The 21582-nt window shown below is 44.5% G+C and overlaps 1 protein-coding gene across 3 annotated transcripts in view; it reads left to right on the forward strand.

Annotated features, from left to right (window-relative positions):
- The window catches only part of MAPRE3 (microtubule associated protein RP/EB family member 3), a 134751-nt gene that overhangs the window by 46115 nt on the left and 67054 nt on the right, over window positions 1-21582 (forward strand). The window lies entirely within an intron of this gene.

Below are 21582 nucleotides of genomic sequence, written 5' to 3' on the forward strand. Positions count from 1 at the left end.
TTTTGAGAGGAGATAACAATGTCAAGTAAAACTTTTTCATAATGTTTTTCTTTAACCCATTTAAGTTTTCCATCAGGTAAATATTGAGATATAGCCTACACATACAAATTGTTTGCATCATAATACATCAGGTAAGAGTTGTCCTCATTCTTGTTATAATCAGAAAGATATTTGTTATTTGCTTTGGCATATCTCTTGGAACATACTTGAGATATTCCTCCTCCTTTCGCCTTCTCTATCATTAAAAGCATATCTATATCACTGATTAATGCCAAATTTTGTTTTGTCATTTTTAACTAAGCACTCCAAGCCCAACCCGGGGCTGTGTAATAGTGAACGAGGTCAAGTCCATAAGAATTTTTATTATGACAGACTGTTCTAAAAGTTTCAAATACATCAGTTTGAAGATACAAATAATGATATTCTCCAAGATTCTTAATATAAAACTTCCCCCAAACCTTTTTCGCTTGTTGATAATCTCTATTGGTAATATGAGTTTTATTCACCTTGCCATAGAAACTTTCCCTTGAAGGAAGTTGTGTTTCTTTAAACTTCTCAAATGAATCCATAGAGTCACATGTTTATATTCCCTTTTGTGATAAGAGATCAATCTCTTCTTGATTTGAGAAATGTGATTTAAGATTCGGTAAGTTTTAAATATTTGATGGTAAGTTAGAAAATGGACTTGCCATAAACTTGTATGCGCCAAGAAATCTGATATGGTTATGGGGGATGTATGAATTGTTTTTGGGAATGAGATGTATTTTTGATCTGTGTTAAGGGGCTGTCACACCTTGACGTTTTAGCCAGCGTATGCCAACATATGAAAAATTTGGCGAATACGCTGGCACATGTCGAATACGTTATAGGAAAGTTTGGTTTTCGTTAAGAGCACGCTAATGCACGCTTGCATACGTCGTAGTATGCCGAGCTCGGCGACAAATTTTAAGCATGCTCAAAATTTTTCGACGTATGCCAGCGTATGACTCACACGTTCCGCATACGCTGGCCATAAGTTGTAGGCACATTATGCGATTGTTGACACGTTACTTATAAGTTACTCATAAGTCGAAATACGTCGAGATAATGTTTAGCGTACCTGAAACTTATTTCTAACCTATGAGTAACGTGCTTTGAACCTATGTGTAATGTATCTCCAACGCATATTGACATATGTAGACATATTTGACGTCTTCCGGATGACCACAGAACTTGCTGAATGTGTTTCTAACTTACAGATACTGTATAATGGCGTATTGGCAGTGTTTCGGGGAATTGGTATATAAAAATGGGCTTTACAAGAGGAACCTGTCAGTGTTCCAGACTCTATAGTTTTTTTGGGGTTTTTTTTTTTTTTGACATGACGGTGATGTTGACACTTCGATGTCTAGTGTGGTTATGATTTGAATCGTCGAGCGGAAGCCTTTTAATAGGCTACGACGGGTGATCGTTGGTGATACTCTGCCATGCACTATGCATAAGTTAGACTATAGTTGGGCATAAGTTGTGAACTCCGACAACACGGAAAGCATTCGTTGGTATAAGTTATCTCTAAGTTCTCGAAACGTTCTGTGTACATTACTAATATGTTATGCTTATGTCCAACTCGTTAATATACACCCAAAACTGAAAAAAACCATCAATAGTTCAGTGTACGCCAGCGTTTTAGATCAATTTTGATACATTGCCATATGCTGGATAAATCGTCAAGATGTGACAGGGGCTTTAGGAATGTCAGAAATATCCCCAGATTTTTTTTGAAAATTCACTTATAAATAGATGTGTGTCATAGTGAGCGTTGTTGTGAAGAAAGACAGGAATAAAGTTTGGAGGCTTGTAATTAAGATTACAACGGGAATGAGCTTGACCTCTGTATTTACCAGTAAGATGACAGTGATCCCTTACTTTAGACTCCTCAATTTCCTCCTCACAAATATGACAGATACTGTTCTTTCTAAATTACTTTTTCTCTCCCTTTGTTAATGACATTGTTTTATAGGTTGTAACCCTAACAAATTCATCACCAACAGATTATTTGATATAATAACAGAAACCATAAGGAGTATGTTTTTGATATTTATTTGTGTATGATTTATTTGGATTTGGAGAAACAGTATCTATCTTTTCAAGGATACTTTCAAAATCAGCATATATCACAAACGGATGATTTATAGATTTGTTAAAATCTTTGAATGATTTGTTTGAACCTGCTTTTGGTAAATTGATTACGGTTGATTTATGATTACTACAATATTTTGAATGTTGATTTAATCATTCTTTTGTGTGAAAGGAGTTGATACATCTCTTTCAAGGATATGTTTTACATTTTCTCTTATGTAGTTATGATTTGGTTAATCTTGATAAATTTTTGATGAAAGCATAATGTGATTTTTCCTTGGACGTAAAGTCGAGAAGGTCAATGTGCGTTTCATCATTTTTATTGTTGTTTGAAATTTTTAATATCTGAACTTTGTTTGTATCCATTAATTCATATATATTAACAGATAGATTATTCATTTTCTCAAATTTAGGAATCTCTCTCAATGACATTAGAAACTTTAAATCTTCAACATTTAATGTATTCTTGTATTTCTTATAATGTTCAAACTTTTCAGGATTCCATTGTGGAGGATGCAGGTGAGCAAGAACAGACCATAGAAAACATTTATTGTCTTTGGTTTGAATATTAACAACCGCTTTCTTAAGTTTTATCTCTTTTGGTTAATCAATATCAGAAGAAGCTTGAAGAGGATCTGATTTTAAGATGTGCAGATCTAAAAAGATTATTTTTGTAATAGCAAATCCACCACCTACTACAGTGTTATCACATCTTGTTCTTGTCTCTGAAGTTCATCGTAAACATCACATCTTACAAAATCTTGAAATGATGAGATAAAGTGAGGGTTTGTCCTCATATAGGGAGTAGTTTCATCGCCTTGTCTTACCACATTCAATTTTACTCCCATATAAAACTTAGAAGTTTTCATTTCACTTAATGTGTTTTTAATAATAGTTTCAATATTTTGTTTAACCATATCAACAGCTTCCATGATTTAAGATGGTCCAGAGTCTTGAAAGCAAAAAATCTTATTTTTATATGTCCTTTAAATGCCCCAACAGTATTTTCAATGGAGAATTTAATGGCACCTTCCCTTTCTTCATTGTTCTTGTGGTTGTGTGATTGAAGGTGTTTATTTTCTATTTTTTTTTTTAAAGAATATCATTATCACATCAATCACAATGTTTTGTTTCTTCGTCAAGTGGAGATATTTGTCTGAAAAGATTGAATGTGTGTTTGTTGGTTTGAAGGTGTTTTTTATAACATTTATATTCATGATTACAAACTTCGCAGTACGTATTACTCCCTATATTTATATCATAAAAATTTGCTTAAAATAAAATGTTCTTGATGAAAATTTCGTTTAATTTATAGGTGAATCTGTACTTAAAAACATTTTATCCTCCAACTTTTTTCACTTAATAAATACAATGTATCAAGACACAAAAGACAAGTGTCAATCAATCTCTTCATTTGTAAAAGATACTGAGAGATATAATATGTCAAGGTTGTAATATTGAATAAAGATAACTATAACAACTATTAGATAAAAACAATTATGGTGTATAATATGAGTTCTTCAATTTCCTTCAGTGAAAAGGGCTTTTAGTACATCTGGAAGAACATCAATTAAAGTAGCTCATACGAAAGTTTATCTTCTCCTTCTGGCAATATATTCAAAAGTAGAAAAAGAAATGAAACAAGAAAAAGTGTCAAAAAAGAAAAACCTTATGGATGAAGCTTCAGAAAGAAAAGATAAGACAATCTGAAATATGCAAGGAGAAATTTGTATTTCTTTCAACAACCCTAAAGATGTAAATCCTGATGAAATTAAGGATGTTAATGTATCAGGTGAAATGACATTTCATTCAATTGCAGTTAAGGATCATTTTTCAAATTACCTATAATATAAAAAATGAAGTAGTTTAATCTGTTAATGAAAAAAGTATATAGATATAGATGGTAATGTTTTTTTATACTCATTAAATATGAGTCATTATTCAACTGAAGATTTTGAAGATTATGAGAATGATGACAGTTATGATACCGAGAGTTTGTGTTCAAATGACAGTTATGAGACCGAGAGTTCGTGTTCAAACGATAGTTATAAAAGTAGTTTTATAGATGATTGTGAAAGTACCGAAGATGATACTGAAGATGAATTTTATTTGAAGTAAAGTTTTACTTTATAAATATGAAGTATACTAGATCTTGAGCCTCTTGAATTTCCTGATTCTCCATATGAAAAATTTGAGAAATGTCCTGCATGTGAAAGCATGGGATTAAACACAGAGTCAAAAGCCTTTAAACAATCTATATTCTGTGATAATTCCTGATAATAAAAAATTTAAAAAGGAATATATTTCTTTGAGATTTACACCAAAAATGAATCACTTAACAAAATTGATTAGAGAAATGAATGTAAAGTATGAGGGTGATAACACACCTTTCCTAACAACAGAAGAAACTGAAAGTGTTAGAGAAAAGTTCAAAGGATTGTTGTTATATATTATTCACGATTGCCATTTTCAGGGAAATATCAACACAAGATATTGTATAAATAAAATAATGGATTATCTTGAAATTAAAGTGAACTAAGGATAAAATATAGTCTCCAAAAAAGCCAATAATAAATTAAATAACCTGTTTTCCAAATATATAAATGAATGATTTTTTTTACCCATTTGGGAAAATAAGATAAAATTTAACAACAATAAAAATCTTACAAATTCATTAATATGTCTCATAGTTGATTCAAGTGTATGTGGAAAAACCTGCTTACTTTTAAAGATGCTCCTGACTCCCAACTTTTTAGATTATGATAATTTAATAATTTTCACAAAGTCGAGTTTTCAACCTGAGTATCAACTACTCTCACAAGGTTTTAATGCTGGTCTTCAAAAAGAAGATAAAATCGGTTTATTTAAACTTCAAAACAAACTAAATGATGATAACATTAAATATATAATACAACTTTTTTGTGACACAGACATATTAAAAGAAATCAAAACTGATAACTTGTATTCTTAGTGATAATACAGATGATATACCTTCTCCCCATGATTTGGAGAAATAAAAAAAACCTCGTTATCTGGGCCTGGGCTTTTAAAGTTTGGCATTTTTAAAAGTTGTTTTCTCGTATTATTTTTTTTCATCTTCAATAATCACTGGGGGCATTTCCTCGAGATGTTGCTTCTTATTCTTTTCCAAGTCTGGGGTCCATTCTGCTTCCTTGTTGTGTTCCTTTCAATCTTCAAAATTCCTTTCCAGAATTTTTCAATTAATAAGGTTTAATGAAGTCCGTACACACCTCTTTTCTTGTTCAGGGGGAATTGACACATTCTGCTTTTGTTTCCGTTATCGTGAGTTGCCCTCAAAAACATGTGGTTTTGTTTTCTCCTGTTGTTTTCTTCCACATAGTTTTTTTTTTCTTCCTTGCTTTCCTTTCTATTTTGAGTTTGAGCACCCACACACTTGAGGTCTTTTTCTTCGATTTGGTGTTTTGTTTTTTATTCTTTGCATTCTCATTGTTAGTTTTGGGTTTCTGTTTCCTTTGCTGAACTGTTGTATTTGTCATACTTCCTTCCTCCATTGCTTTCTTTGTGTCTCTAATTTCTGATTCCATGGTGGAATTGGGCTTATATTTGTAAGGCCTGGTTTTTTTTTTTTCTTCTTCTGTTGGCTTTTGCTCGTTACTTTTTCTTGAATAAATAGTGTTGATGCAAAACACAAGATATTGATTTCCTTCAAGGTGGTAATTTTGAAATCATTTTTCTGATCGAATGGCCTCACTAAGATGTTTATCCGTTTGCTTTCTATCCAATGGAGTTTTGATTTCTCTCTTACTTTGATAAGTTTTATCGGTTCATGAAAAAATATTTTCACGAAAAAAATAAGTGACCACAAAAATAAGTGACCACTATATTCATTCTTCTTATGTGTCTGTATGTCTGCATGTCTGTCTGTCTGTCTGCTTGTCTGTCTCTCCTGAGCATAGCTCCGTAGGTTTTGATCTGATCCTGACAACATTTTGGTGGGAGGTTTATAGCATGATCTAGTTGTGTTTTCCTGAAAATGGGCGTGGTGCGCCCATTATGGGCAGAGCCACGCCCAAAAAACATGTGTTTCTTGGGGGTAGCCGATTTCAATTTGCAGCTTCTCCTAGGGGGTTTGTCGAATCTGACAGGGGTTTCAGTATTTGGTTAGCCCAATGGCACCTGCATAGCCCCACGGAGCTCGATTTTTCATTTTCATCCCAAGGTCAAGGTCACAAGGTCACAAACTTAGAAAATTGCGAATTTTGACATAAAAAATTTCTTCTCCGAGGGGTCTGTCGAATCTGGCAGGGGTTTCGGTATTTGGTTAGCCCAATGGCACCTGCATATAGCCCCACAGAGCTCGATTTTTCATTTTCGTCCTAAGGTCAAGGCCACAAGGTCAGAAACTTAGAAAATTGTGAATTGTGTTTTTAGGGGGTAGCAGATTTCAATTTGCATCTTCTCCTAGGGGGTTTGTCGAATCTGGCAGGGGTTTCAGTATTTGGTTAGCCCAATGGCACCTGCATAGCCCCACGGAGCTCGATTTTTCATTTTCGTCCCAAGGTCAAGGTCACAAGTTCACGAACTTAGAAAATTATGATTTTGACATAAAAATCCATTTTTTCCGAGGGGTTTGTCGAATCTGGCAGTGGTTTCGGTATTTTACCTGCATAGCCCCATGGAGCTCGATTTTTTTTTATTTTCTTCCCAAGATAAAGGTCAGAAGGTCAAGGTTACAAGGTCACGAACTTAGAAAATTTCGAATTTTGACATAAAAATCATACGACCACCCAAACTTTGAGAGCTAGGATAACAATATTTTTTATGCATAATCTTGAGGTCATTCCCTCCCGGAAGTCTTAAAACCATTTTGCTCTATCTCGAACACCTTGCCTGTGGCGTCCCCTTAAAGTTTGTTTTTACGCTGATTTCATCAAAGTATGGACATTCCGAGGAGTGTGAAATGCCATATAGCCTATATGACGTTATATTGTTCCTGGAATGTTCCAGAGGAAGTTTTGCACCAAAGGTCATAATCCTTGACCTTTGACCTTTAAAGGTCACAGAGGTCAAATTTTCAAAGTTGTGGGAATCGAACCGGGTTTTCGACCTTCTTCGACGAACTAACTCCATTAAGCTATAGCACGTATCCTGTTTCCTTATTTTAATGCCCACAACATTGTTTTGTGACCTTTAAAGGTTATGCAAAGGTGAAATCTTGAAAGTTGTTGAACGAAACCAGGTTTTCGACATTTTGCAGCTAATAACCTGTCACTCGTACCACATCATGTTGATCATTTTTATAACTTGGTAAAACATGATCACATTGTCTCATCCTTGACTTCTGAAACAATCTACATCGTCAAATACCGCTCGTGAACCATTGTCGTCTTCAGACTTGTCTCTTCTATTTTGTTGGCCAACTCTTCTTCCAACCGACGCTGCCCGCTCTATATCATCTTCACCCTCTTATTCTCCCTCATTCTGCTACTCACCCTTGTCTTTCTGCCCATCATCATCTGCCTTTTCCACTCTCCCCACCCCCCTCCCCTTTTGTCTGTGCCTGAGTCACCTGGTCCTCGTCTCTGAATCTGTCTTGCCTCTCTTTCATGGGGACACCCTTGTTCTCTCCTTTCGTCACACTCTTTCTTTGCTGCCATTGGACAGGCTCTATGTTGGCGTTTGGGTACCTGGTGTGTGTGTGTGTGTGTGTGTGTGTGTGTGTGTGTGTGTGTGTGTGTGTGTGTGTGTGTGTGTGTGTGTGTGTGTGTGATCCTCTCTTCTGCCCTCCCATTTTCTACATGGTAATAAACCTTTTGTTCATAAAAACCTGTCCATGGTCATTCGAGGAATGGGATTTCACCATCAAGCACGAGTGAGTAAATTGGCTTAAAAAAAATAAGGTCGTGGGCCGATTTGGAAACGTGCATTTAAAACACTCTTAAAAGAATTTATTCATCACAGTTATATCAGAACGGTTATACCAGAATAAACTGATTTGTCACATGGTCATGGAATATTTAACCCCAATATGGGGTGGTTAAAAAGTTAAGTTACGCTATCTTTTTAGGGAGGTGCGTATGGACTTGATTAAACCTTATAAATAATTTTTATTCCTCATGTGATTCGATTTTTCAGGGTCCCTCATCATGAGTAACACTCAACCTAAACAAAGCAAAGAAAATCTGCCGTAACAAACCCGGACAGTGGAATAGGCAGAGGCCTATGGGTTTAATGTTTTAGGCCTACCAGAAAGCAAAGATGCCAGCCATATCATTTTGTCTGGGTGCGATGGTGGGTGGAGTGAAGAGACAGATGTGGGTGTGGTCTGGCAGCTGTCCGCCCAATGGGTGCACATTTCAAGAATCGACCCCCAACAACAACAGCAGCAACCTGAAGCTCTTGTCGACTTGTGACATGTCACAGGTAAAAACCAACCATTGAATTTGTACTTGGAACAATCAACCATTTATATTATGCTCAGTTTATAACAGGCTTCATGCCAGTGCATGGCATGAAATCCAGAAGACCACTGCTCTGGATCCATCTAACTGTCTAGCACAGTGCCAATGACAGCAGCACTAGCAATGAGTGACCTGATGTCACAATTGGAGGGAGGACTGATTGTGCCATGTTCTTTTCACTGGCAGGTGTACATTCTTCGTTGACTTCAATGATGGATGAGCTCCAGTCTGACAACGAGGTGGGCAGCTATTTGGTAATTATACCATGAAGAAACAGATCAGTTTATTTGGTGCACTGGGATGGTATGGGCTTGCATTCAAGTTGGCTGAAAATCTGATATTGTCATCATTTGAGAGGTGTGCTGACTAGTGTTAGAAACATATTGAGATCATTACAACTGTCATCATCTCTGGTCAAATAGCAAAGTCCAAACTTCACATTCTTGAATGACGAAGCCCATTCACACTGTCCACATTTTCTCAACTGCGCTCTTGGACCGCAACATCACTTGTGGGAACTGACCTACATGATGTGCAGACTTTAATCCAATTGAACATGCCTGAGACATCCAGGGGAGGTGTGTTTGTGGATGCCAATTCCATCCATGGTCTCTTCATCAGTTCAAATGGCAGGCCCTCGTCGAAGATTAATACATCTCATGTTGAGAGCTGGATTGTCAAATTTTTTCTTTATCAAGATGTGTGCAAGCTTATGTTGTGGTCAGTGATAGTCACACAAGTTATTAGAGCCATTTATGTTGATGTAAAGTTGTCTGTGATTGATTATTTGTATTCTGGCGTTCTTATCAATCGGCATACCCATTTCAGACAGGTATGTTGCTTTTGAATACCAACTTGGCTTTGGTTTTCACTGGCATCATGTTTAGTGACGAAATATATAGATCAGTGTAATAGTCCTTTCAACCATAAAAGGACCATGTTGGAACATACCAAAAAAATGTACAACTCTCAAGACTTATGTTGCTCAATTTTTAATTGTGAGGATATATTTTGATATATAATTATGAGAATATGTTTGAGTGAATTCTTGCAGAAATTTTTCTGTAAGGCTCACTTGGCTGTGCCTGGATGGGTTCGAAGATTGTGGAGTAGCGGCTGAAACCCAAATCCTAACCAAGTTCCTCCTGATGACTCCATTTTTGCTCTTTACTTCTTCGGATTCCTTCTTGGTTTTCCGTGTCATTATGTTTGTACCATATCCTGATGCTGTGTGTATTGTGCTTCCCCGCTGATGGATCTCTGGTAGCTTCTACCTGTCGCTGCGTTTGAGCCTGGGGAGTAACTGCTGAAATCTATCTGTCTGGGTTCTTCCCAACATCTTTTTTTGTTGTTCCTTTCACATTTCTTTCTATTTTTTTTGCAATTCTGTTTATTCATTCTAATTTTTGCTTTTTCTTCTCTTTCATCTCTTTTGCTTTCTATTCCTCTCTTTTGTCATCTATCTCTAAGGAGAAGTGAATTCTTGCAGAATTTTTTCTGTAAGGCCCACTTGGCTGCACCTGGATGGGTTTGAGGGTTGTGGAGTAGCAGCTGAAACCTGAGTCTGATCCAGCTTCAGTTGATGACTCCATTTTTGATCTTTACTTCTTCAGGACCCTTCTTGGTCTTCCGTTTCATTTTGACATGTATAGGAAGGAGAGGGAGCGACCTGTATGTATGTTTCATAAGACAAATCCCCATGTCTTTATGTTGTGTTTTATGAGCATACATGTGAGATCAGAAATGATTTAATTGGAATGCCCCAGTAATGTCGTGTGAGTCTGGATTTTCCTCATACAGGGTACCCTCGCCATTCCTTGGTTTTTTAATGATTACCATTCCCTCCCACATCTGTTAATGCCGAAAGTTCACCCCCATTCAGTGTCTCAGGACATTTAGTCAGAATTGGCCTGGGATTACCTACAAGGCATGCAAGCATACTCCATGCTGTGGGTGTGAAATTATCTGAGGCCACAGCTATAATAAACCAGATGGTATTCATAGAATACATATCCCATGCAGTCTTGAGAAGAACTTGGCGTGAGCAAACTCTTTTTAGGTCATCTCGACTGAGATGACCTAATAAAGCTGGACCAAATGTCCGTCCGTCTGTCAACAATTTTTCATTCCGATCTTCATGAAACTTAGTTTGTGGGTAGAGGTCGATGAGTGTTGCACAACAATATATCTTTTGTCCGGGTTCAAGGTCATGTGTAAATTGCCATTTTTTGGTCTTGTATCTTTTGGTCTTGTATCTTGCAAACAGCTTGGTCATGTATATAATGTTGTGGTTGACGAAATTCACAAACCACCATTCAGGTCCCTTGGGTGAGATATCTCTGTAAGTATATGTGTAGTTAGGCCCAAACCCGTTGTCTAGAGGGAATAAATGTCATTCACTCGGGCTGCGACTCTTCAGGATAGCAGTTTTTCTTTTACTATCTTTATTTTGGACCAGCCGCCATTACTACCACCACCAACCACGTCTCAACAGCCATCACAACAACAACCACCAAACACAGCGCCGCTTCACAACAACAACCACCAACCACAACGCCGCTTCACAACAACAACCACCAACCACAATGCCGCTTCACAACAACAACCACCAACCACAACGCCGCTTCACAACAGCCACGACCTTTACCGTCACAACTCGCCACCATCGCATCACCGTCATTCCCACGCCACTTGTGGGCACCGATACTGGACTCGTGTAGGGCGCGCACCGAGCAGCGTGTTCAGAAACATAACAGACTTTCCGAGAAAAAACGGATCAAAAACGACTCACGCCCACTTTTGTTCCGTCCAATCGGAGAGCGCGGGCGATTTGGCCCCGCCTCCAGGGCGTTGGAGGGCGGTCGCTATATGCAAATACATGGATCAAAAAGCATTCACGCCCACTTTTCCTCGGGCCAATGGGGAGCCAGTTAGAGAGGTGAAGGGTCGGAGGCAGAGGGTCAAGGGTGAAAGAGCGAAGCCACGGGGCTCATATAAACGGCTGCGTTCGTCAGTCAAGGCAGTTCAGTTCGCAGTTGTGCGGAGTTCAAGAGAGTCGTCGGTGGAGCTGGAAAGAAGTGGGAGAAGTCAAGAGTGAAGAGTTCGGACGAGCCAAGAGAGGAGACAGAGAGGGCGAGTAGACAGAGCTGTGGAGAGGTGACGGCGGCGAAGGCGGACGAGGGGGTGCTCGCGTCGGTGCCGGGAGCTGCAGAGGGAGAGGCCAGCAACGCGACCGAGGTCGAGGAGGAGACGCTCGCCACGGGACCCGAGACAGGGTGATATCCTCGTTCCCCCGAGCATCAGCAACCCCCTCCTGTTTCCCCCCGCGCTGAGATAGTGCGACAAAGGGGGCCCCTTTCCCACCCCCTACCAGACACTGTCCGCGAGGCCCGCGGAGTTGAGGCACCACCGCCGCTCCGCGTCTCATCATCAGACGGGTAGGCCCGACCCGGTCTCGGCCCCAGGCCCGTCTACCCCCCTCATCCTGGAGGGTGTTTCTTTTCTTTTGCTTTGGGAATATTTGTTGTCGGCGCCGTCTGTGAAGTAAAATTGTAAAAGTGTTGCCGTGTGCCCGGTAGTCGGTTAGATCTGCATTGTTGCATTTGCTTTTTGTGTAATATTGCATTGTCTTCTTCTTTTACATGTGCTTTTGGTGGAATTGTATATGTGTGCTTTCCGTTCATCGCGAAATAAATGTGCTTCATGTTGAACTGTTTTCCCGCTTCGCTTCGTCTTTTCTTTCATTGAATCTCCATCTTGCTTCACGTAAAGGGTTGGTCGTGGGCTAAAACGCCCGATAATTAATCGAACCGTCGAGGCCGACGAATAACACCGCTCGGTTATCCCGATAGTACGGAACGGGTCGCTTAAAGTGGCCCGTGTCCGAAGTCGACCTGCGGCGAGGTGCGATCGCCCGGTCTACCCTCCGTGTGGGTACTTAGGTTGGTCGAATTTGGCGAGCAACCCTATCCCACGCGGGGGCCGATTGGCACGATCGTGGTGAGACCGAAAGGTCCACCCGTGACTGGTTCCCGGCGTTAGTCCGAGAGGGTCACGACTGGATTGTCCGTCCGGTGGGCGACGTGCCACGATTCGAGTTACGTGGCCGTTCGCACGCCGGCGGACGCGAATCCGCAACACTGGTGTCAGGAGTGGGATATAAACCCATCGCCCTCCTCGCGGCACTGGTATCGGAGAACGGGAAAACGGGCTCTCCTGTCTCCAATTAAATTCACGGGAATCGGTGCAGGGGTGAGAAGAGCGACCCCCGATTCCTTCCAAATTACGAGCGATTCAAATTAACCCTTTAAGAGAAGCAAGATGACGTCTCAAGGCGAGCGGGAGCCGGGGGTATTAGAAATGGATGTAGAATGTGTAGAATCCATGGCTCAGGATGAAATCCCCGTGCAGGAAATGTTGGTTGTACAGGAAAACGAACTCGCCCAACTGAACCCAGAGCCCGAAATGGGTGCGGCAGCAGCCGCGGTGTATGACACCTCCCCTCCCCCTCTCCACCAAAACCCTTCCCCAACCCCTGCCGAAACGGCTCACCCAAGCGCACCCGACATGGCCCAGCTATTCACCATGCTGGCACAAATGAAAACTGAATTTATAAACGAAATAAAAAGCATGAACGAAAAGATCGATGCGAATACACAGCAAATGAAGGAAGAAACGAAAAAGCTGCGGGGTGAGACGCAGAACATGGGCCGATGCCTGCAGGCGGGCATGAAGGCCGTGACCAGGGAGATAAAAATGGCGACTCCACGTGTGGGAGCGAACAAGCTGGAAGGGGGTGCAACGGCTGTCGGGCCCGCGGTGGAGGCGGGTGAAAAAATAATTCGGGGGGCGTGTTGGGCGAGGGTCGTGACGGTAACCGAGAGGGACAAACTAATTGGGGTGACGGAGACGTGCACGAGGGAGATAACAAGGGAAGAGACAGAAATAATAGTAGAGACAAGGGAGGTAAAGGGTGAAGAGGTGACTGAGTTGGCAGAGACACGGGAGATGGGAACGATAGAGGGAAGACTACACGATGCAGACGGGGTAAGTGACGCACACACACACACGGAGGTAGTGGAGGACAATGGGGGTGAGCTCGCGGACTGGGTGGAGGCCCGGTGCGAGCAGCTGGATGGCCTCCTCCAGGAACGAGGGGAGGGAGTATGCCCCCTTGAGGCGAGTCACGACCAGGTGAGTTCGGTCGTGCTTTGCGAGTTCGAGGGGAGGAGTGCTGCGAACGGGTGCACGGAGAGCTTGGGGGGTATAGAGGCCCCGGAGACCCTTGTGGGGACATGAATCCCCAGTGTGGTCGTCCCTGTGTGTGTGGTGCAAGGCGTGAGTGCGTCCCCATGTGTGGAAGCGACCCCGTGTGTGAGTGGAGTGGTGGCGATTGTGCCGGTGTACGTGCTTCCCAGCACGCCGTGTGTGGATGAGGCACCGTGTGTGGAAGAGGCCGTGTGTGTGGATGAAACGGCCAGTGTGGATGAGGCACCGCGGTTGAGTGCCCCCGCGTGTCTGAGTGAGGGACGGTGTGTGGATGAAACACCGCGGTTGAGTGCCCCCACGTGTGTGAGTGAGGCACGGTGTATGAGTGAGGCACGAGTGAGTGGAAGGCCGCGAGTGAATGGAGCACCACGTGTGAGTGGTATGGTTTATGCAAGGGAGACCGTGTGTGTGAGAGAGCGGTATGTGAGGGAGATGTCGGTTGGCATGCGGGAGCACGCAGCCGCGTCTCCCGGTGTGAATGTAATGGAATGGAGTGTGAGCGTCGTAACACGCAGGTGTGCGTGGGTCCAATGGCGACGACGGTGACATGTGAGGAAAGAAAGCCGAGTAGCGGCTGTAGTTGTTTCGGGGACCGTGCCGGGTTCACCCAGCAGTGAGCACGAGGCCCGTGCTGTGCAACGCACGAGGCCCCCACGTGCTCGCTAGCGAGAGTGAAGTCCCGGTCCGGAAACGCACGCGGTGGATTTGCCGATCCTGCGGACGGACGAAGTTTAGGCAGGATTTCGGATTTGGACCGGACGGGTTCTCCACGCGATCGTGTGTGTTAAGCTCCAACGGGCAAAGCACATGTGTTCGCGTGGGGAACCCCTCGAGACGTGGGGCTTGTGTTTTTTTTAGGGGCACGGTGACACCATGGCTGCACGTGGGGTTGGAATCCGGCAGGAGGGGTATCCCGGCCGGATGGTACCGTCCAAGGAGGGACGAGGAACACGTGCAGCTGCATGACGTCACGGGCAGGTGCAAAGTGCGCGAGCTGTGAGTTGCCGCGCTGGTGATGCGCATGAAAAAAAAAAACAAAAACAGTAAGCCTCACTTTCGGGTGCACAGGATTCCTGGGCAAGGGGTGGAAGACGCCCTTGACCAGGGCACAGGATGGAAACTAGTTAGGGGGAAGGGTTAGCTTAGTTAGACCGGCTCCATGGGGCAGGGGTAAGTCCTCATGGGGCCCGTGGAATGGATTAGTTAGAGGGATGATAGCCAGATTCAGGATGGGAAATTATTTTTTTTATTTTGAGGACATGGACAGACTTGTGAATGTGTAGTGGGGACATAGTTTAGCTACGTAGTGTTAAAAGGAACGTGCTGTAGTTTAAGGGACGACGTGGGAGCACGAGTTAGTTAGGGGAGGTAGATAGAAGGATGGCAGAGTTCAGTGGTGTGTGTTGAAGAGTTGGTGAGTGAAGTGGAAGCGTGTGCTTGTTGAGTGAGTGAGGCCAGCGGGTCTGTGTGAGTGGAGCGATTGGGGAATGCATGGTGCGATGAGTGATTGGGGGGAGGAGTGACTCCCGCCCAAGGGACCCCGGGGTCAGTATAAAGTGAGTTAGCTGGGTTAGTCAAATTTACAAAATGGAGGTCGTTTTGTTGTTGGTGGGAGTGTCGGCTCGAAACCCGTTTGGAGGGGTGCAGGAGCCCTGTTGACGGGCTGGGAGCGTGGCTGCGAAAGGTGAGTATCGCTGAGTGGGTACCCCGGGCACCAGGCTAGTCGGCCGTGGTAGGCCAAGGGCCCATGGGGGGCCGGGATAGCGTAGTGGGCACGGGTGCGTCTGCTTGGTGCGGAGGCCCGGGGCGCCATTAGCCGCATGGGCAGTGTTGTGGGCATGGGTGACCCTCGGAAAGGGGCCTGGGAAGCCAGCCTGCCACGTGTGCGTTTCAGGGGAGGTGCCATGGGGGGCACTCCCCGGTGTTAGGGAGCTGGTAGGCTCGGAGGCAGTGTAGTGCCCGGGGGTGCCATAGCGGGAGATTCGGCAGAGGGTCGTGCCTGCCAAAGGGGGCCACGTGTCCCAGCCATGAGACCGTGTGAGGGCACGGAGAGAAAATTGGGGGGCGAGGCCCGAAATTGTGACGACACCAACACAGGCGACGGGAATCTGGGTTGTTAGAACCAATAGTTTAAGCGAGAGGCGCTTGTTGAAAACCCCGGGGTAGTTTAGCAGTTAAATGGATAGGGTAGAATAGGAAGTGTACCCCTCCGCACCATCCATCCCCTCGCTCTCGTTGTGGGCCGCTGGACCCACTTTGGGTTAGATCGCTAAACTCTGGGGAGGCCATTCTGAGGCTTGAGTTGGGCCTCGACACAGGACGTTAGCTCTCCCTTACTCCCCTCCGGGAAGGGAACGTAGGGGTTGGGAGTAGGCTTGGTGACAGGATAGGTTAGCCGAACAAGGACAGTAAAGGGGGTTAGGGGACGATTTATAGTGGGGAAGTAAAAATAAAAACAACAAAAAAATAAGTTGGGGCTAAATTGGGGTTTGACAAATTAAGGGAGTGGGTATGTACAGTGACAGGCAAAGGCGATAGGTTGGGAGGGAGACAGGTAGGTAGGTCCGAGCCCGCCTTCCAAGTGGCCAGCACCACCGCACTCCCTCCACCAACCTCCACTGAACGGCAAAGACTTGCCAGCTTCATCTGCTGGCTGCGTTGCTGCAAGGCAAAGGCCGGCCCACTTCATCGGCAGCTGTTGTTTTGCTGCGAGGCCTGTGCCGGCTGGATCGTCTGCAGCTGCTTTGCTTCAAGGCCTGTGCCGGCCACTTCATCTGCTGGCTGTTTTTATTCAAGGCCTGTGCCGGCCAGTTCATCTGCCGGCTGTGTTTGCCTGCAGCGGCCTTCTTCTGCGGGCTGTGTTTGCCTGCTGCCTTTGCCATGCCATGCCATGCCCACTGCCCACGTTCACCAGCCCCCGTTCAATTTTTGCTTTGCCCCCCCCCTGTTCATTTCCATGTGCGCCAGGATCCACAAGGCAACAGTTTGCAAGCTGCAAGAACTGCCCTGTTGGCAGCTACAACACGGGCCTGCAGTGGTGGCCCATGCACCGTGTTTGCGTCCATCCATTCATCCATCCATTTGTTGTGTTCATTGCGTGTGCCACTTGAGCTGGCACGGAGACTGCATTTGTGCAGCCCATGCACCGTTGTGGTTCACTGCATTCAGTTCAAACCATTCATCCATCCATTCGTTGTGTTCATTGCGTGTGCCACTTGAGCTGGCACGGAGACTACGTTTGTGCAGCCCATGCACCGTTGTGGTTCACTGCGTTCAGTTCAAAAAGGAAGGCCTTGGACTGCGTGTGAGCAGCCAGCCACGTTCCCTGTCACCTGCATTGTTTTGAGCCAGAGACTGCATGTGGGCAGCCTGGCTCCCTGCTAACTGCTTTCTTTTTGCAGAGTTCAGTGATCCTGGGCCATGGTTTAGTGTAAAATTTGTAAGTTAAGGTAAGATGTACTGTAAATATGAGTGCGCCCCCGGCATGTTTGTCTTAGCGCCGGCAATTTTATTTAAGTCGTCCGTGTGAGTGAGTTTGTTTAGGTAGTTACTCAGCCCTCAGGTTATTTATTTTGGGGACACGAATACCATGAATGTCGCACTCAGGGATCCGTAGGTAAAATGTACTCGCGGAAAACTACACATGATGGCACACGAAAATTTGACGACTCGGGACGAGTCTGTAAAAAAGGGAGGGGGTGGTGTTGTGGTTGACGAAATTCACAAACCACCATTCAGGTCCCTTAGGTGAGATATCTCTGTAAGTATATGTGTAGTTAGGCCCAAACCCGTGGTCTAGAGGGAATAAATGTCATTCACTCGGGCTGCGACTCTTCAGGATAGCCGTTTTTCTTTTACTATCTTTATTTTGGACCAGCCGCCATTACTACCACCACCAACCACGTCTCAACAGCCATCACAACAACAACCACCAACCACAACGCCGCTTCACAACAACAACCACCAACCACAACGCCGCTTCACAACAACCACCAACCACAACGCCGCTTCCAACAACAACCACCAACCACAACGCCGCTTCACAACAACAGCCACGACCTTTACCGTCACAACTCGCCACCATCGCATCACCGTCATTCCCACGCCACTTGTGGGCACCGATACTGGACTCGTGTAGGGCGCGCACCGAGCAGCGTGTTCAGAAACATAACAGACTTTCCGAGAAAAAACGGATCAAAAACCACTCACGCCCACTTTTGTTCCGTCCAATCGGAGAGCGCGGGCGATTTGGCCCCGCCTCTAGGGCGTTGGAGGGCGGTCGCTATATGCAAATACATGGATCAAAAAGCATTCACGCCCACTTTTCCTCGGGCCAATGGGGAGCCAGTTAGAGAGGTGAAGGGTCGGAGGCAGAGGGTCAAGGGTGAAAGAGCGAAGCCACGGGGCTGATATAAACGGCTGCGTTCGTCAGTCAAGGCAGTTCAGTTCGCAGTTGTGCGGAGTTCAAGAAAGTCGTCGGTGGAGCTGGAAAGAAGTGGGAGAAGTCAAGAGTGAAGAGTTGGGACGAGCCAAGAGAGGAGACGGAGAGGGCGAGTAGACGGAGCTGTGGAGAGGTGACGGCGGCGAAGGCGGACGAGGGGGTGCTCGCGTCGGTGCCGGGAGCTGCAGAGGGAGAGGCCAGCAACGCGACCGAGGTCGAGGAGGAGACGCTCGCCGCGGGACCCGAGACAGGGTGATATCCTCCTTCCCCCGAGCATCAGCAACCCCCTCCTGTTTCCCCCCGCGCTGAGATAGTGCGACAAAGGGGGCCCCTTTCCCACCCCCTACCAGACACTGTCCGCGAGGCCCGCGGAGTTGAGGCACCACCGCCGCTCCGCGTCTCATCATCAGACGGGTAGGCCCGACCCGGTCTCAGCCCCAGGCCCGTCTACCCCCCTCATCCTGGAGGGTGTTTCTTTTCTTTTGCTTTGGGAATATGTGTTGTCGGCGCCGTCTGTGAAGTAAAATTGTATAAGTGTTGCCGTGTGCCCGGTAGTCGGTTAGATCTGCATTGTTGCATTTGCTTTTTGTGTAATATTGCATTGTCTTCTTCTTTTGCATGTGCTTTTGGTGGAATTGTATATGTGTGCTTTCCGTTCATCGCGAAATAAATGTGCTTCATGTTGAACTGTTTTCCCGCTTCGCTTCGTCTTTTCTTTCATTGAATCTCCATCTTGCTTCACTTAAAGGGTTGGTCATGGGCTAAAACGCCCGATAATTAATTGAACCGTCGAGGCCGACGAATAACACCGCTCGGTTATCCCGATAGTACGGAACGGGTCACTTAAAGTGGCCCGTGTCCGAAGTCGACCTGTGGCGAGGTGCGATCGCCCGGTCTACCCTCCGTGTGGGTACTTAGGTAGGTCGAATTTGGCGAGCAACCCTATCCCACGCGGGGGCCGATTGGCACGATCGTGGTGAGACCGAAAGGTCCACCTGTGACTGGTTCCCGGCGTTAGTCCGAGAGGGTCACGACTGGATTGTCCGTCCGGTGGGCGACGTGCCGTGATTCGAGTTACGTGGCCGTTCGCACGCCGGCGGGCGCGAATCCACAACAATAATATAAAAATTGCCATTTTCAAAAACTATCTAGTCTGCCATTATACAAGATATTTGGCAACTGTTTATTGATTATGATAGTAAAAAATATTATCTTGTATCTAACCGGACAGATTTTTGAATTTCCGTCCCGTTTGGCTGCCACGTAACCTATAAGATGATCAAAAACACCTCCCGGTACAAAGAAAACTTTTTAATTCAGATCTTGATGAAATTTGGTATGTGGGTAGAGGTCGATGAGTGATACCCAACGACATATTTTTTCCCCGGATTCGACATCAGGGTCAAGGTCACGATGTCACGAAAGTTGTGAAAGTCGTCATTTTCAAAACCGATCTAGTGTGTCATTTTAGGAGATATTTGGCAACAGTTCATCGATTACGATAGTAAAAAAACATTATAGAGATGACCGTCACCCCCACACGGGGGTAATTTTTTTTTTTGAGGTTTTTTTTTTTGAAGTCATCTTTATCAAACCACATGACTGATGACATCATTTTTATCAAACCATATGTCCGAAATTAAAGGTGGAAAAAGTCTAATTTAATGCAATTTAATTCCAGGCTATAAGGCAACAAAACGTGAAAATTTGAAAAGGGTTGTAGACTTTCTTTAGACACTGTACGTATGCGCATACGTACGCTACCAATCGCTTAAGTCTGCATTTTGGTTTGGAGCGCAGGGTAAAAAGGCATGTGTGAGTCAGAGGGCAGATAATTTTGTCACAGTTGGTGAGTTCAAGTGGAAGGAGAGAGAGAGAGAGAGAGAGAGAGAGAGAGAGAGAGAGAGAGAGAGAGAGAGAGAGAGAGAGAGAGAGAGAGAGAGAGAGAGAGAGAGAGAGAGAGAGAGAGAGAGAGAGACAGAGAGAGAGAGAGAGAGAGAGAGAGAGAGAGAGAGAGAGAGGAGGTGGGAGAGGGGGTGCAAGAGGAGGTGGGAGAGGAGGTGCGAGAGAATTCTGGCATTGCGCTGTTAAGTTGGTGATCCGAGATGTGAGAAAAAAACAGCCCTCATCTGTGATCCATATTAGCTACATGATGTGGGGTGCCAGTGACCGCATACCACTGAGTTTCATCTCCTGCCATCTTTTGGTGACACAAGTCATGAGGGACGACACCTTCTCCCTTACCTCCAATATCTTCCAGCTGCATAATTTACCCTAGCTTGAAGTTTTCTTTGTTTATTCTGCATTCCCAATATTCCTAGCCCATCCCTTGTTGCCAATTAATCCATTGTGTACCATGCTCTATGCAGAGCAACGGGCCTGGCAAAGCAGTTTCTTCCCTGGAGTTGCAATCCTGTACGGGTCGCCACTCATACAGGAATTCAAAGCAACAATTTGTAACTTTGCTAAATTGCCGGCAATAGCTCGCCTACAATTCACAAGGACACCGTGGGATCCTTAACCTCAACTAACTAATGCTGACAGATGTGATGCCCAGTTTAACGTCCTTCCGATGGACGACACATGATTTGATGATTCTCCCTGCCTGTGAAACAGTGGGATGACAGTTTGTAGCTGGGCTGTGATTTAAGCACACACTAGAGATAGAGAGCTCTGAGGCGAGTGTGCGCACCACTAGGCCACCCTGTCAGCCTTCCTTCGTTGTTCAGACCCACATCTTCAGAGTGAGTTATAACGGTTTAACGATGTGATTTGCGTTATTCCATTGGGGCTCCATCACATTTTGTGCCCATGTCATATTTATTCAAAGTAATTTATCAAATATAACAGAATTATTCTTTGCAGCATTTTTACTGTTACTAACTGTTGATTTTCAACATGGGCCCATCTTCTCTTTGTCATTGTCTTACTCGAAGAAAATGGAAGCCGTTATTTTAGAACACAAAGTACCATCTTCCTGCGCACGGCTTCAGCTTGACCAATCAACATTCGCTTATCCGGGGGCATGCCCCATGTCTACAGGGTTGTTGGAGCGAGTGGCATATATGTTGCCCATTCATATGACAATATTGAGCCAATTCTGTAATCTCATTTCATGCTATTTTTAATTTTTTTAACCTAAACAACAACAATTAACTTCTAAAAGGAAATCAAGGCAGAGACATTCATGCTTAATTACTCTAAAAATGGTTTCATTAATTATGACAAATGTTTTTGGCACAATGAATGACATTAAATGTTTCCAAACCATACTTTAATCGAGGAGCTGAAAGAGAATAAAAAAGATGAAAG

The sequence above is a fragment of the Eptatretus burgeri genome, chromosome 1 (genome assembly GCF_056783735.1).
Source record: "Eptatretus burgeri isolate ZD-2024b chromosome 1, Ebu_testis_v1, whole genome shotgun sequence".
NCBI classification, from domain to species: domain Eukaryota; kingdom Metazoa; phylum Chordata; class Myxini; order Myxiniformes; family Myxinidae; genus Eptatretus; species Eptatretus burgeri.